Genomic DNA, 16,453 nt, shown 5'->3' with positions numbered 1-16,453 from the left:
CTTTGTTTTAGTAACTGAATCATATTGTATTTTGTAGATGTACCACATTTTCTTTATCCATTCCTCAGTTGAGGGACATCTAGGTTGTTTCAAGTTTCTAACTATAACAAATAAAGCTGCTATGAACATAGTTGAGAACATGTTTCCTGGTAATGGTAAGCATCTATTTGTATATACCCAGGAGTGGTATAGCTGGGTCATCAATTATAATATTTCTAAATTTTCTAATAAACTGCCAAATTAATTCCCAAAGTGGTTGTACAAGTGTTGAATTCTACCAGCAATGGAGGATTGTTCCTCTTCCTTTACCTTCTTGTCAGTGTGTGTTATCACTTAAGATTTTGGTCTCAGCCATTCTGATTGGTATAAGATGGAATCTCAGAGTTGTTTTGATTTGCATTTCTGTGATGATTAAAATTGCCCATTCTGTAGGCTGCCATTTGGGTCCTATTCATGTTGTCCTTACCCTCCCCAAAGCCTTTCAGTTTCATGAAGTTCCATGTACTATTAACCTTACTGCCTGAGTTATTGGTGAACATGTCTTCTGTGCCCATGTTTTCAAGGAAGTTTTCTATTTTTTCTTCTATTAGATTTCATTTGTCTGTTTTCATGTTGAAGTATTTTATTTTATTTATATTCCAACCTTTGCTTCCCCTTTTCCTTCCCAGTTCCCCCTTCCACTGTTCCCCATCCCATTCTCCCTAACCTTTGTCCTGGTGAGGGTGCCCCTCCATCTGGCCACCCCCTTCCCTGGAACCTCCAGAAGGAAGCACACCTTCTCCCACTGAAGCCTGACCAGGCATTACTCTGCTGACTGTTTGGTAACCTCAGTCTCTGGAAGCACCCAGTGGTCCAGGTTACATGGGACTGCTGGTCTTCCTATGGAATCGCCCTCCCCTCAGCTCCCACAATCATTTCTCTAATTCAACTATAGGGGTCCCTGACTTCAGTTTAGTGGTTGAATATAGGTATCTGTTTCTGTCTAAGTCAACTGCTGGTAAGGGTCTCTCAGAGGACAGCCACTCCAGGTTCCTGTCTGTAAGCACATCATAGCATCAATATAATGTCATAGCTCATTGTTCCCCCTCCCACAAATTTGATATAGACCCCAAGTTGAGCCTGTCATTGAACTGCCTTTTCTTTAGTCTCTTCTCCATTTTTGTCCCTGCAGTTCATTTAGACAGGAAGAGTACTGGGTCAGAAATTTTGACTGTGTGTTATTAACCCCATTCTTCCACTTGAGGCACTCTCTATATACTGGAGGTGAACATTTTGAGCTCCTTCTCCCCACTTTTGGGCTAAGGTCATCCCCATTGAGGCCCAAGACACTTTTACCTCTAGGGTCTCTGGTACTTTCTAGAGTCCCCTTCCTACTTTTTTCTCATCAAGGCTGTTTATTTCCATTCATTCTTTTAGCTCTCTGGGCTTCTCTTCTTTTGCCTTACAGAAGCTTTTTAGTTTTGTGGTGTTCCATTTATAGATTGTTGATCGTAAAGCCAGAGACATTGGTGTTTTGTTTAGTAAATTTACCCCCATGCCAATGATTTAGACATTTATTTCTCACTTTCTCTTGTGTTATATTTGGTCTATCTGATTTAATGTTGAGGTCCACATGGACTTGAGCTTTGTGCAAAGTGATAAACATGGATATGTTTTCATTCTCCATATAGAGAGACCAATACTTAGACCAACACCATTTATTGAAGATGGCCCTCTCTCCCACTGTATGTTTTTGGATTTTTTGTCAAAGATCAAGTGTCCAGAGTTGTGTGGTCTTATTTCTGAGTCTTTAATCTAATTCCATTGATGGACTTGTCTGTTTCTGTACCAGTACCATGATGTCTTTAACACTATTGCTCTGTAGAGCAGCTTGACATCAGGGATGGTAAGTCCCCCAGTAGACCTTTTATTGTTGAGAATAGCCTGTTTTTGTTTTTGTTTTTTCCATATGAACTTGAAAAGTGTTCTTTCCACATATGTGGTCTGTGAAGGAATGTGTTGGAATGTTAATGGGGATGGCATTGAACCTGTAGAGTGCTTTTGATAAGAGGACCATTTTCACTACGTTAATCCTACCAATCCATGAGCATGGGGAATCTTTACATCTTCCAGGTCTTCTTAGATTTCTTTCTTCAGGGATTTGACATACTTGTCATACAGACTTCCACTTGCTTGGTGTCACACCAAGATATTTTATACTGTGGTTTTTTTTTTTTTTTTTTTACTGTTATAAAGGGTCATATTTCCATAATTTCTTTTTCTTAGCCTACTTATAATTTCTGTAGAGGAAGGCTATTGAGCTGTTTGAATTCATTTCATATCCAGCCACTTTGCTAAAGTTGTTTAGATATTCTTGGGTAGATTTTTGGTGATAATTTATGTTTACTATCATATCATCTGAAAATAGTGTTACTTTGATTTCTTCCTTTCCAATTTGTGTCCTCTCGATCTCCTTTTGTTGTGTAGTTTCTCTAGTTAGAGCTCTGGGTACTGTATTGAATCGATACTGGGAGAGTGCTGTCTTTTCCCTGACTTTAGTGAAATTGCTTCTAATTTCTCTCCTTTGAATTTGATGTTGGCTACTAGTTTGCTGTATATTGCTTTTATATTTAGGTGTGGGTATTAAATTGGTGATCTCTCCAAGACTTTCAACATGTAGGAATTTTGTATTTTGTCAAGTTCTTTTTCAGCATCTAATATGATGATCATGTGACATTTTTTGAGTTTGTTTATATAGTGGATTACATTTTTGGATTATTCAGGAAAACATCACATGACACAACTGATTCTCCAAAGAAACCTGAAATTTCCACTTTATAAAACTTCATCTTCAACCCTGAAAAGTGAGAGGACATAGCCAATACACTATTTTTATTCATTTTCAGCGTAAAGGTACAGTTATTATAAGGATTTCAAATTGAAGGCATGAACTGTGGGAGTTTTTTTTTTTTTTTCTAGTATTACTTGCTCACTCTATGTTAGAAGATCTAAAAATATTTGGGTTTCAGAAATTAAGTGCTAGGTGGACAGTCCTAATGGAAACATAAGCATTTTCTCACCAAGGAATGTGTGACAAGTCACGGCAGTGAGGATACAAGACAGAGGCCTCAGCTGTATTACTCTATAAGCACTTCCTATGCAGAAGTTGGTCAGTGCTAATGATTCATGCAACTCCACATGAGGAAATATTTTAGCCACAGGAATATTGTCTTGCTCAGCATAGGTATCTCACCACATCCATCTGAGGATGACAAACAAAAACTGGCAAACTTTCCTCTGACAGCAATTCTCATAGTAGGTCCCTGGGTTCACTGTATTCATATTTTTGATATTATAAAAAAACTACATCATTTCACAACTTGCTTTCCACCCTTTGTACCTTCCTATGTATTTTCTCTTGTTCTGTTCCAAATTCATGACCTCTTTTTCTATTAATTTTTTTATATCCATGCAGAACAGACACACATATTCTTAAATGCACATATGTTTATGTATTTCTTCAGGCCTGTTTGTTTGGTACAAGACAATCATTTGGTTTCTCTTCTCTGGAGAAGAAAGTCTCTCCCTCTGTCAGCCTTTTTATTTACCTGTAGTTCTTTGTACCAATTTAAGGCGTTGTAGGTTTGTTTCCATTTGCTTTAGCATGTCTATTATCCTCATTCAGCTTGTCTTAGGCAACCATGCTGATAAGACTTTCATGATATAACTTCTGATATTCCTGGAAGACACTATCCAACATCAAACTCCCTGACATACTATCTCTTAAGATCTGTTGCCCATTCCTCCAGTATGTCACTTGAGGTTTAGTTACAGAAATTACATTGTAGTGACATCCTTTGGGACTGGGCTGCACAACTCTGCATACAACCAATCAAAGTGTAGAGAAAAGTTCTCTTTTTAACCTTGATGAAAGGGGAGGGTGACAATTATCTGTGGGTATGAGGGCAAATGCTTAGAACATACTTAGAATTTATGTTGTTTTAATGAAGGGGCAGTTATATGTTTTTGTGTAATATTTATGAGAACACTAACCCTGCAGAGTTAGAGAACATTTGACATATATAATTCATAATGTTGTTATTATCAGATTATTCTTTAATAACAAAAATATTTACCCATGAAATGTGTATTATTAAATTGAAAAGCATGGGTAGAAACATTGTTTGAAGTAGGAAAAGAGGAAATCACAAGTAACCATTGGAAACTGACTAATTCAATTGCAATAAACATTGTACTTGTTTCTGATGAGGTATGTATTTTCATAATCATGTTGGAAAGCTTGATTGATTATATAATATATTTTGCTCATGATTTGAATTGCAATTTTATAGCTTGTGTTGTTAGCTGTCAAAGAAGTCAGGCTGCTGATTTCACACTGGTAGTCTCAATTGATTTCAATTGATTTGATACACTCAATTGTGAACTGTATAGCTTTGATCTTTTGCCACTGTTTCTCTTGGCAACAGTCAAACAGAACTACATAATCCCAAAATTATGGTTACAACTTGTGAGTTTTTCTTTGAAAAAATAGTAAGGCAACTGTGGAAAATATTGAAAACTAATTGATGATAAAATACGGAAAGAATGATTTCATAAGCAGAATGTTAATTGTGACACTTTGAAAATGTCAGTTTCTTTTAAAAGAATACCATTTAAGGATTGAGTGACAACTCTGTGATTGTCAAAAAGGATTTATATATCTTCAGATTAATCTGTACCACTAAGATATTATTGTTTTATTTGAAAATAAATTGCAGTGGTCAATGACTGTGGGAACCATAATATGGACCCTTAATTAGTCATTTCAAATCTTCTAAAAGTGGAAAAAATGCCTACTCATCAACGTGGAATTTTTCCACTAGGAAATATGAGCATTTTCAAAATGTTCTTACAAAGTCAGTGGCTTCAAAAGGAAGCAGAAGATGTGGTTGTACTCCCTTTAGAATGTGGAAAGCATACCTCCCAAAATTTAAATCACCCTGAAGCCACACAACCTGATTCATATTCCATAGTTGCCTTATACGAACTGTTTCTTAGTTGGTTACAATCTGGGAAAGTGTAGATTGAACAAAAGGTTACACAATTCAAGTTGTTTCTGCCCCAGTCACTCGGTAAAGTATCTCAATTTATTCTTACAGTAAGTTAGTGTATATGGGAAAAATTTGAATTTAAGATCTGAACAACTTCTCAATAGAAAGCCAACGAATTAAAACAAGGGTGCATTCTTACATAAGCAGCTGTTTTTCATCATTATGACATCATGTCATTATGTCCCCATTATTAACTACCTTAATTTCTCATACCAAATACAAGAAGGTAAGGAATAGTAAGAAATAGTGACATACAAAACAGATGTCGGCATCTCTGTAGTCGATTAGAAAAGATCTCTTGAAAGGTGCAGATGTGTTATAACTAAGTTACCTACATTTTCTTGTTATTTCAAATATTGTGGTTTACAAAGATCAAATGGAGTGGGCAGGACATTGGCATAAATCTTTGGATGACATCAGGAAATTATAGAAAAATAAAAAGAGAATGTAAAGGACCTTTAGAAACTCACTTGTGTGACGGAACAGATGGGCATTAGTGTGGCTTCAGCAGTTAGAATTCAGGTATTAGACAGAACCTTGAAAATTAGCATTAGGATTCCAAACTCCGATCCTCTTTTAATAAAAGACCACTCAAATATTTTGAAGAGAGGGTTGGTAAAGTAGCTCAGAAAAGCATTTTCATCGAGTTCATCTCACTTCTGTCTTTTTTTCTTCACCCAGTTCCTCTGATAGCCGTTCCCTTCCAAATTATTCTTCCTTCTACTTCCTGTCTTAATTTTTGTAGTGACCTCACAAATTTCATTGGGGAGAGTTATAGCAGCATGGGTGAAGCTTTGATTACATAAACATGAGCACATCACCAATGGCAGAAACATTAAGAAGAAGATTTCTTCCTACCCCAATGGCCCTTAAGTACTTATAACCTTCAGGGAGAACTGAGTCCTCATGAGTTGCTCCCTACATTTTTAAGTATGCTAATAAAAATGCCCTGAATTTTCTAAATAAAAGAAATATTACTAATGTGAAATTAAAGGGGAAGAAATAAAAACATGCAAATATTGTTATCAAATTTAAAAATTATATTTTGAAGATAAGATTTGAGTGCTATGTTAAGAAGAGGCAAATGAGAAAGGGTAAAATGGGTTAGACCACTACGATATTTAGTAATACACAAAAGAACTTGCAACTAGGATAGATAGCACAGCTGTAAATCAAATGAGATCTAGGCAACATCATTTAAAGAATCAAGTGGCATTATTTCAGAGAAAGAGAAAACCAAGGATGGTTCCAATTTTGTTTTTCCCCTTGAATTTCCAGATTGCCTTAGGCAAGATGGTCATTTTACAATGTTGATTCTTCCAGTCCATGAGTATGGGAGATCTTTCCATCTTCTAAGGTATTCTTCAATTTCCTTCATCAGAGATTTGAAGTTCTTATCATACAGATTCTTCACTTGCTTGGTTAGGGTCACACATCGGTATTTTATATTCTTTGTGACTATTGTGAATGGTGTTAATTTTCTAATTTTTTCTCAGCCTGTTTGTTCTTTGAGTAGAGGGAGGTTACTGATTTGAGTTAATTGTACATCCAGCCACTTTGTTGAAGTTGTTTATCAACTGTAAAAGTTCTCTAGTGGAATTGTTGGGGTCACTTAAGCATACTATCACACCATCTGCAAATAGTTATATTTTGACTTCTTACTTTACAATCTATATCCCGTTGACTTCTTTTTGTTGTCTTATTGTTCTGACTTAATTCAAGTACTATATTGAATAGGTAGGGAGAGAGTGGCCAGCCTTGTTTAGTCCCTGATTTTAGGGAGATTGATTCAATTCTTCACCATTTGTCCCTTGTGATTTATAAAATGAGAACAAAACAAAAAACAAAATAAAACAAAACAAAAACAGAAAAAGAAAATAAAAAAATGTTAGCATTAAATGAAACAAGAAAGGAGTTTAAGAGAGACACCAAGAGTTTAACTTTGCTTGTGTAGAGTGAGTTAAACCCTCTCAGTGCAATATTTAATTCTATAGTACTGAAGCTGGGTGATATAATCTAAACACAAAATCTGTGAGGAAAGAGCCTGTGGAAGCTCCAATGCAGTTCATGAACTCAGGCACTTTTGTTCTATTGACAATTATCTTGTTAATTTTATATCATCAGCAGTTCATACAAGTCTTTGAATTAGAATTTGTTTTATTTTATATTTGTTCCCATCAACAATTCTACATAAGATTTATAATATTTTATGGATAAAACTTGCTTTTCTCAAACAAATTCTCATTTCTAGGATGCAGTTACAGTTTCTAAAATCGCTTTGATAATATTTAATCCTTGAAGGATTCATGCACTTATACATTGTATATCGGTTTATCTCTACTTTCCAACAACTTCCCACAGGTGTTTTTCACATTTTCTCCAAGACTGATCTCCTTCCATTTAAAACAATGGTGTAATTTATATATTTCCAAGCCCAGCTTCTATTGCTGATCTACACATAGATGTGCAGTATCCATTTGAGAATGTGCAATACAACTACAGTCATATTCACATGCACACACAAGAAGAATCATTCATCCTCCCTCAGAGGAAAAAGTTTCAATGGTTTCTTAAATAAGAGGGTGGAATCTTCCAATGGAATGCCCCCATCTATGTTGGAATTTAGATTGGCTTCATCTTTTGTAGATATGATGTAAGGGAGCACAGCTAAAGTGAATTGATGCTTATGAGAGTCTTGTTGTATCCAGAAGGCAGTTTCATAGCTGTGTTTCCCATTTTCTATCACCTACATTATTTCTTTTGTCTCACAAACTTCCCTGAGTAAGAGTGGTGACCTACCCACAGCAGAGCTCAGTTAATTATCCCCACATTGTCATCCATTTATGAACTTCTGTATTGACCAATACACAATATAAAAGTCAGTGTGTATGACAAGAGTGTAGTATAGACATATATAAAAAGATTTAGAGTGCTGTTTAACATTATGATTATTTAACAAATTATCAGTATGTTCCCTCATGTGACCACCCTATTCAACTTAATAGTCTCACACATGAAGTCTTTTATTTTAAAACAGTTTCATATCCAATCACAAAGCTGTTGGTTATTCTAAAAATGTTAATGTCCTTATTGCAGGAAAATGCATAGCAAGCAGATGACAGGTCAGTGTTGTTGCACATGAAGTCATGTTCTGGGTAAGATTATTAAAGATGGTACTTCCCCCTCAGCCCATCAAGTGTCTTTTGGTACTATCTAGGACTGAGTTTCAGGGTTAATTTTATGTTAATCTTTCTATTGCTAAATCCAAGGTATTACCTTCATCTATTAGGTGTTGTTACCAAGTGGGGAGTTACAACTGAGCCTAATGGAAATATAATGTTTTAGCAGGTATTTCTGTGGTTTCCTTGACCAATAAGTTTTAGGGAGGTCTTCCATTCTGGGCACTGAGACCTTCATGTATTCTAAAGTCCCATGTATTCTAGGAACAGCATAGTCTACTCACACAGTCTACTGTTCAAATTAATTTGTACATTGTATACTATATATTACATAATTATATATACAAATTTTTAATTAGATTAGCAAAGTTGAGTTGTCTTTACCATCCATTTTACTTCCTTCTTCCCCATCCTTCTATCCTCTTTAAACTCTATGTATAATGACTACTTTCATGTCACCTGTGGGTCATTATCTACCATAATTCAATTGTTTTATAGGGTTCAAAACTCACACATTTCAGTAGAGCTTTTTAATGCATTATTCACTTTGATTCCACCAGATTTGTAAGAATTAGAAAAAGAAGAGAAGATTAAGTGATATATTTGTGACAAAAGGGACTAGGAAATACTGGAGAGTGATAGTAACATGGATAAACTTGGAAGGGTTTACCCAGAAAACCCTTGTAGACTCACATTTAGGTCCCCAGAACTCATGTAAAGCCTGACACAATAAGAAACGTCTATAATCCCAGTGTAATGGGCTGAGATGAGGAATCTGTGGAAACTCAAAGGCAATCAGTTCTGCTGTATGCAGTATTTCACAGCAACAAGACACTAGCTCAATGCATATATATAATACTAAAATAAAAATTAGAATATATTTAGGTAGAACTATGTTCTAAAATCCAATATTTAAACCCTAGATTAGCTAAGGTGTGCCAGTGTTCATCAAATAGGGCTAGAATTTGAGGGAGGAAAGGAAAAAGGCAAGTCAGAGTGATTGCATGTGAAGATGCCATGAACTGTCCCAATTTACCTAAAATATGGACTCCAAGGGTATTATGAAAGAATAGAATGCCAGCTGTTGACTCATAAAAGGACTGAGAACAAATGCTCTTTTAGGCCATGAAGAAAGAAATGTTACTTTCTGTAATCTTGACTTGAGCCCACTATATCCGTTATAAACTTCTACATGATAGAGCTGAAAGTAATACACTATATTGTACTTTAAATGGTTAAAAATAAATTTGGAATACTTTGCTTTAGTGACAAAAATATTAACATAGCATAGAAGTTGATTTTTAAAAAGAAATACTTAATGGACAATGCTTTATACCCTTTAAATGCTCAAAGGTTGCATCAAGCCATGGTTAAACACTGAGGGAGCTGTGCTGTGTGCACCATGAGGCACATTTTGGAAGTCATTCACTGATGCAAGAATTCAAATCAGGTAAGTCATAGAGAACAATTATGCAGTGACAGGGACAAGAAACAGCCAAGAATAGAGAAAGATGGCAAAAGCAGATGGAGAAAGAATAAAAAAAAAAATCCAAGCTTTAAGTGTCAGGTGGAAGAGAGGCAGCCAGCAGAGTAGACATACAACACTTTGGAAATATATAAATCAGCCACTTAAGGTGCTGTAAAATGTAGGGGAGGAATGTCTCTTTACAAAGGGAGTGCTTGCTAATCTTAAAGGCAGAGACAACGGGGCATGAGAGCACAGCTAAGAACTCTGGTGGCCAGGCTGCTGCAGGGTAATAGGTAAAGGAAAGGGTTAAAGAGTAAGACAGATGAAAGCAAATATAGTATGGAAGTAGAAATATTTGCATAAAGTATCTGCAGTGGTTAATCTTGTTTGTCAACTTGACTGTGTTGAAAAATGCTTAGATTAGTAAAGTGTAATTGTGGGCTTTTCTACCTGGCCTCCTTGTTCACAGAAACACCAACACTGAGACTTCATATTTAATGAATAAATGTTTAGGTCAAAAGCTTTAGCTTGTTCTCTGACTAGCTAATCACTCAAATACCCATTTATTCTCCTCTAAGCCCTTCCTTCAGTACTGGGTAAATTCCTTGTTCATGACTTTATCCCAGAATTCCAATCCGTCTACCAGATGATGTCCCACCTTCTAGTTCTAGTTCAGTTTATTGGCCATAACCTTTTATTCCTCCACGCCCTTTAGACAGGTGATGCTTCCATAATTTGCACAAGAGATTTTCTCTGGACTGTAAAGTTCATTATTTTCAGCTATGCTATGAGATAAATTTCAGAGATGATGTTCATGTGTGGTTTCAGTGGGGAAAAATGAACCCACCCTGAATGTGGGCAACTGTGTACATCAGGCCAGAGGTGCAGACTGAGTGAAAGCAGAGATAAGGCTGTGCATACAGGCTGATGGTTACTTGTGAGTTCTGTGCCTACAACAGGAGCCGGCATGCTCTGTGCCTTGCCCTTACACAATGTTCTCCATCACCATGCATAGGCCTTGAAGTACTAAGGATCTAAGCCGCTATGGGCTCAAACTTCTGCCTACAGGAAAGTTAAGAGTCTCTGTTTAAGTTACTTATATCAGCTATTTCCCCAAATGCCAGAACCTTGGCTAATGCCATACCAATATGCACTTTACTTCTAAGTGCTTTAATCAATCAACTTAGTATAGTTGACTCATTATTAAGAATGAGAAGCTGATTATATTTTTATAATTTATATACTGTTATAGAACATGAATATTATATTATATGGTTCACAAAAGCCAATGAATCAGCAACAAGTAAAAATGTATGTTTTACAAGATTTTGAAACTAAGGGAATCTTCAAGATGAATAATTGATTTTCCTCCAGGTCCCCGCTATAAACCAGCTGTTTAAGTCCTTGTAATCTTTCTACCTTATGACTCATACTCTCCAAGATAAAAGGCTCCTCTTAGAAGCAGAGGTACAGAGATTTTTTTTTGTGGAGACCAGTATCTTGAGAGGATTGTCTGTGAAAGTTAACAAACTAGATCTGCAGTCTATCACATTGATGTGTATACAAGGCCAGGATTGTCCAGATGCCTAATACGGTGCAGATGGGCAGGAAAATCACTTGGCTGTGGTTTTCTTGTAAACATAAGAGAAAGCAGTACCCAAAGCTAACTTTCAAAGTCAGTGCGCTTCCAGTTGGGGAAACTCACAAGGCTGGCTGCCTGTCATAGCTCTAACTGCTAACAGCAACAATGGCATCTGCAGAGAGGTGCAGCCCCAAAGCTCACAACAGAGCTGAAGCCAGGAGCAGCTGTCAAAACCTGCAGCAGCCAGCCAACTGTGTTCCGTGACCTAGTTAAGAGGCTGGACAGAATTTCCCTCTCACACTTCATTGAAGTTGCAGTATTTCTTGTGTGCAAGGTGTCAGATATGGAAGGTTAACTTGTATGACAAATAGTACAACCAGGGATAAGCCAGAAGACAAAACCAAGAAAAGAGAGATGTATTTATGTTGTCTGTTGCATGGGAATGTCCACCTCACTCATCTGGAAGAATAGAAAAAAGTTATTGAAAGATTCAGTGATATGAAAATCCTCTAAATGTTGAAGTTTTAATCAGATGATATTTTGACCTAACTCTTTTTTTTGCATTAAAAGAGCTTTATAAATTCACAGCTTTGTCTGTGAGTTTTAAGTAATTGAACTTACAGAAGAAAAAAGATGAAGTGTACATTCTGTGGCTTTTTTGCCAAGGTAGTTACACTTAAGTAAAACTAATTTCATCCTAGGAGGATGGCTGAACATGTGACGAGTTTGTAATATAAGCATAAGAACCTGAGGTTCTTTGGATATCAGAACCACAAAACCAAAACATAATACTAGCATGTTCCAGTAATTCTCACACATACGATTAGCTGGAGCGCAGAGGCAGAAGAGACTTTCAGATCAAGTACAAGTAGCCTGGTGTACCTTGTGAAGCAGGAGACCTTGGCTCAGAGAAGGTACACAGAGTGGACAACCTAGGCTTCTCTGACATCCATAGGTACTTTCACCATGCCTACTTTCACACAGGGATGCACACACACACACACACACACACACACACACACACACACACACACACAAAGGGAATGGTAGGAGGAAGAAAAAAGAGAAATAAAAAGAATCCAAACACATATCTGTGTTATTTTAAGTTTTCACCTTTTGATGGCTGTAAGCTTCAAAGTATGTAGCATGTGAGTGCAACACTGCTACATTTTGCCAGTATATTAATTTTGAATAAGTCAAAGCACAGGAAACATTAATTAGCATTCCAACCAAAATAATCAAAACAAGCCCCTGACTATATTCAGAGATTTACCCATCCCCAACCTACAAATCCAGCACACACCAGTTCTTCTAGGAGAGATGTGGAAAGCTAGGAGATACTTTTTTATATTCTAAATGTTTTGTCTTATTATTTTTATGTGTGTGTGTGTGTGTGTGTGTGTGTGTGTGTGTGTGCGTGCATATGTGCACCAGTACATGCACATGCATGCACATTCATTATTTATAAGACTCTATTCCAGTTTTCATGTTCATTACACTTACTATAAAAACTAAAACTTGACAACATAGTGTCACATATTTGCTTTCAGTTGGACAATTAGAAAAACAGAAACCTGCTTTTATGTGGAGGTCTTTGATCCAATTGGACTTGAGCTTTGTACAAGGATATAATAAAGGATCAATTTGCATTCATTTTGCATGCTGTCTGCCAGTTGAACCAACACCATTTGTTGAAGAGGCTGTCCTTTTTCTATTGAATGTTATTAGCTCCTTTGCCAAAGATCAAGTGACCATAGGTGTGTGGGTTCATTTCTGAGTCTTAAATTCTGTTCCATTAATCTACCTGCCTATCTCTATACCAATACCATGCAGTTTTTATTAAAATTGCTTTGTAATATACCTTGAGATCAGGGATGGTGATTCTCCCAGAAGTGTTTTTGTTCTTGAGAATAGATTTTGCTATTCTAGGTTTTTTGTTAACCCAACTGAATTTGCAAATTTCTCTTTCTAACTATATAAAGAGTTGACTTGGAAATTTGATGGGGATTGCATTGATTCTGAAGATTGCTTTTGGCAAGATGGGCATTTTTACAGTGTTGATCCTTCCAATCCATGAGCATGGGAGATCTTTCCACCTCCTGGGGTCTTCGTTAATTTTCTTCTTCAGAGTCTTGAAGTTTTTGTCCTACAGATCATTTCCCTGTTTGGATGAGGTAACTGTAATGCATTTCATAGTCTTTGTGACTATGTGAAGGGTGTTGATTCTCTAAAGTTTTTCAGCCTGACCGCCACATAAAATCAGGTACACTGAAGAAACTATTAAAAGGGAAAGTGGGGAATAGCTTAGAACATATAGGCACAGGGGGGAATTTCTTGAACAGAACACCAATGGCTTATGGCCTGAGATCAAGAATCAGCAAATATAAACTCATGAAATTGCAAAACTTCTGTAAGGCTAAGGACACTGTCAAGAAGACAAAATGTCAGCCTATAGATTAGGAAAGGATCTTTATTAATCCTACATTTGATAGAGGACTAGTATCTAATATATACAATGAACTCAAAAAGCTAGAATCTAGAGAGTCAAATAATACTATTTAAAAAATGGAGTACGTAGCTAAACAAAGAATTCTCAATTGAGAAATATCAAATTGCTGAGAAACACCTAAAGAAATGATCAGCATCCCTAGTCATCAAGAAAGTGCAATTTAAATCGATCATGAGATTCTACCTCACACCAGTTAGAGTGGCTAAAATAAAATCTCAGGTGATTCTGGTGAGGATGTGGAAAAAGAGGAACATTCCTCCACTATTGGTGGGGTTATAAGATGCTACAATCACTCTATTAATCAGTATCGCAGTTACTCAGAAAATTGGACATAGTAAAATCTGAAAACCCAGCTATTCCACTTCTGGGCATAAACCCCAAAGATGCCCCAACATATAAGGAGACATGTTCCACCATGTTCATAACAGCCTTATTTATAATAGCCTGAAGCTGGAAAAAAACCCAGATGTCCTTCAGCAGAGAAATGGATACAGAAACTGTTGTAGATTTACACAATGGAGTACTATTCAACTATTAGAAACAGTGACTTTACAAAAGTTCTAGGCAAATGGATGTATCTAGAGACTATCAACCTGTGTGAGGTAACCCAGTCACAAAAGAAGACACATAGTATGCAGTCATTGATCATTGGATACTAGTTCCAGAAAGCTCTGAATACCTAAGAAACAATTGACAGACCTTATGAAGCTTGAAAAGAAGGAAAGCCAAAATGTGGAAGCCTCAGTCCTTCTTAGAAAAAAAAAAAAGGAAATATCATGTATTTATCATATATTATTATGTAACAAGTTTTGTGAGCTATAAAATATTTTATAAAATAAATAAATAAATAAATAAATAATGACTTCATGTCATTTGTAGGCAAGTTGATGAGATTATAGATAAGTGGATAACAGCCCCACAAAGCTCTGAATACACAAGAAACAGTTCACAGACATTATAAAGCTCAAAAAAAAGGAAGGCCAAAATGGGGATGCCCCAGTCTTTCTTTGATGGGAGAACTAAACACTCATTGGAGGAAATACAAGTCAAAGAGAAGAACAGGGATTAAAGAAAAGATCATTCAGAAGCTACCTCACCAGGGAATCTACCACTTATATGGTCATCAAATCCAAGCACTATAGCTGATGCCAAGAAGTACTTACTGACAGGAACCAGATAGAAATGTCTCTTCACAGACTATGTTAGAGTCATACAGATACAGCTGAGCATGCTTATAGCTAACCATAAGACTGAGCACAGGGACCCAATGAATGTGCTAAAGAAAGGACTGAAGGAACTGAAAGAGATTGTAGCCTCATAGGAAGAACATTATCAACAAACCAACCAAACCCTCCAAAACTCCCATGGACTAAAACACCAAGCACTGAGCACACATCGAGGGACCTAATGATCCAGTTGCATATGTCGCTGAAGGTAGCAGTGTCTGGCATCAATGTGAGAAGAGGCCTTTTTGGTCCAGGGAGGGCAAGTTTTCCCAATGTAGGGGAATGCCAAGGAAATGGGGTGGAGAAGGTGATTAGGAGGGTGTGCACCTTTGTGAAGGCTAATGGGGGGAGGAAGAAAAAAATGGGAATTGGGTAGGGGGAAGGAATAACATTGCAAATGTAAATACAGAGTATCTAATAAAAAAAAAAAAACAGAAACAAGAGGATTAACATGATTCTCTTTCATTTTGTTTGTTTCCAACAGTGAATCCTCATGCCCTTCTCAGATGAAAAATGTAACACAGATAGAGACTATGGGAAGAGAGCAATCTTATGTTACAATGATGAGCTGCTATTTGTAGAGTTGTAGCCTGTTTCACTCTGTGCTGAGGCATAAATAGACCCTTGAAGATGGTCCAGCTTCTTCAGTATCTAAGCTTTCTCCTCAGTTAAATGCCTATCTCTCTCAATTCTCTAGAATAGTGAAATTACTGTTAATTTATAATATTTTCAATATTATTAATTTGAGATTTGCATATATTCATACACTTAAAAGAAAGCAAATTTTCTAAAATCAAAGTAAACAGCAACAACAAAAACCTTAACAGTTCCAAATTTACTGTAAATTTTTATTACTTTAAAAAGCTATATATACCAACATAGGGTATTTACATAACTAATCCTCTAAGATGACTACCATGTGGTAATTTGTATATTTGTTTATTTTCCTTTCCATTTGCTCTCTCTTTTCAGACACAGGTTGCTTTCCTTCTCTGCCTTCCTGCTTCCTACATATACACCTCCCCTCGTTCCTCAAACCACTTCTCCTCCATTTCTTTTCAGGAAAGAGAGGTCTCCTAGGGATGTGAACCCAACACAGCATACCACGATATAAGAAGACTAGGTATATACCCTCATTCAGGCCTAGGTGAGACAACCTAGTAGGAGGAAAAGAGCCCCAAGAATAGGTAAAGGAATCAGAGACACCCACACTCTCACTATTTGGACTCTCACAAAAACACCAAAATAAAATATATATATATATATACACAGAAGACCTAGAACAGACTCCAACAGACTCTTTTCTTGCCTCTTCAGTCTGTGAGTCTTGAGAAGTTAATTCTGTAGGCCATGTTCTACTGCTGCACAGTGCTCAGAGATAGTTTTATTTTCCTTTTTT

The sequence above is a fragment of the Micromys minutus genome, assembly GCF_963924665.1.
Source record: "Micromys minutus genome assembly, chromosome: 1".
NCBI classification, from domain to species: Eukaryota; Metazoa; Chordata; class Mammalia; order Rodentia; family Muridae; genus Micromys; species Micromys minutus.
The sequence above is the reverse complement of the archived record's forward strand: the minus strand, read 5'-3'. Positions refer to the sequence as shown.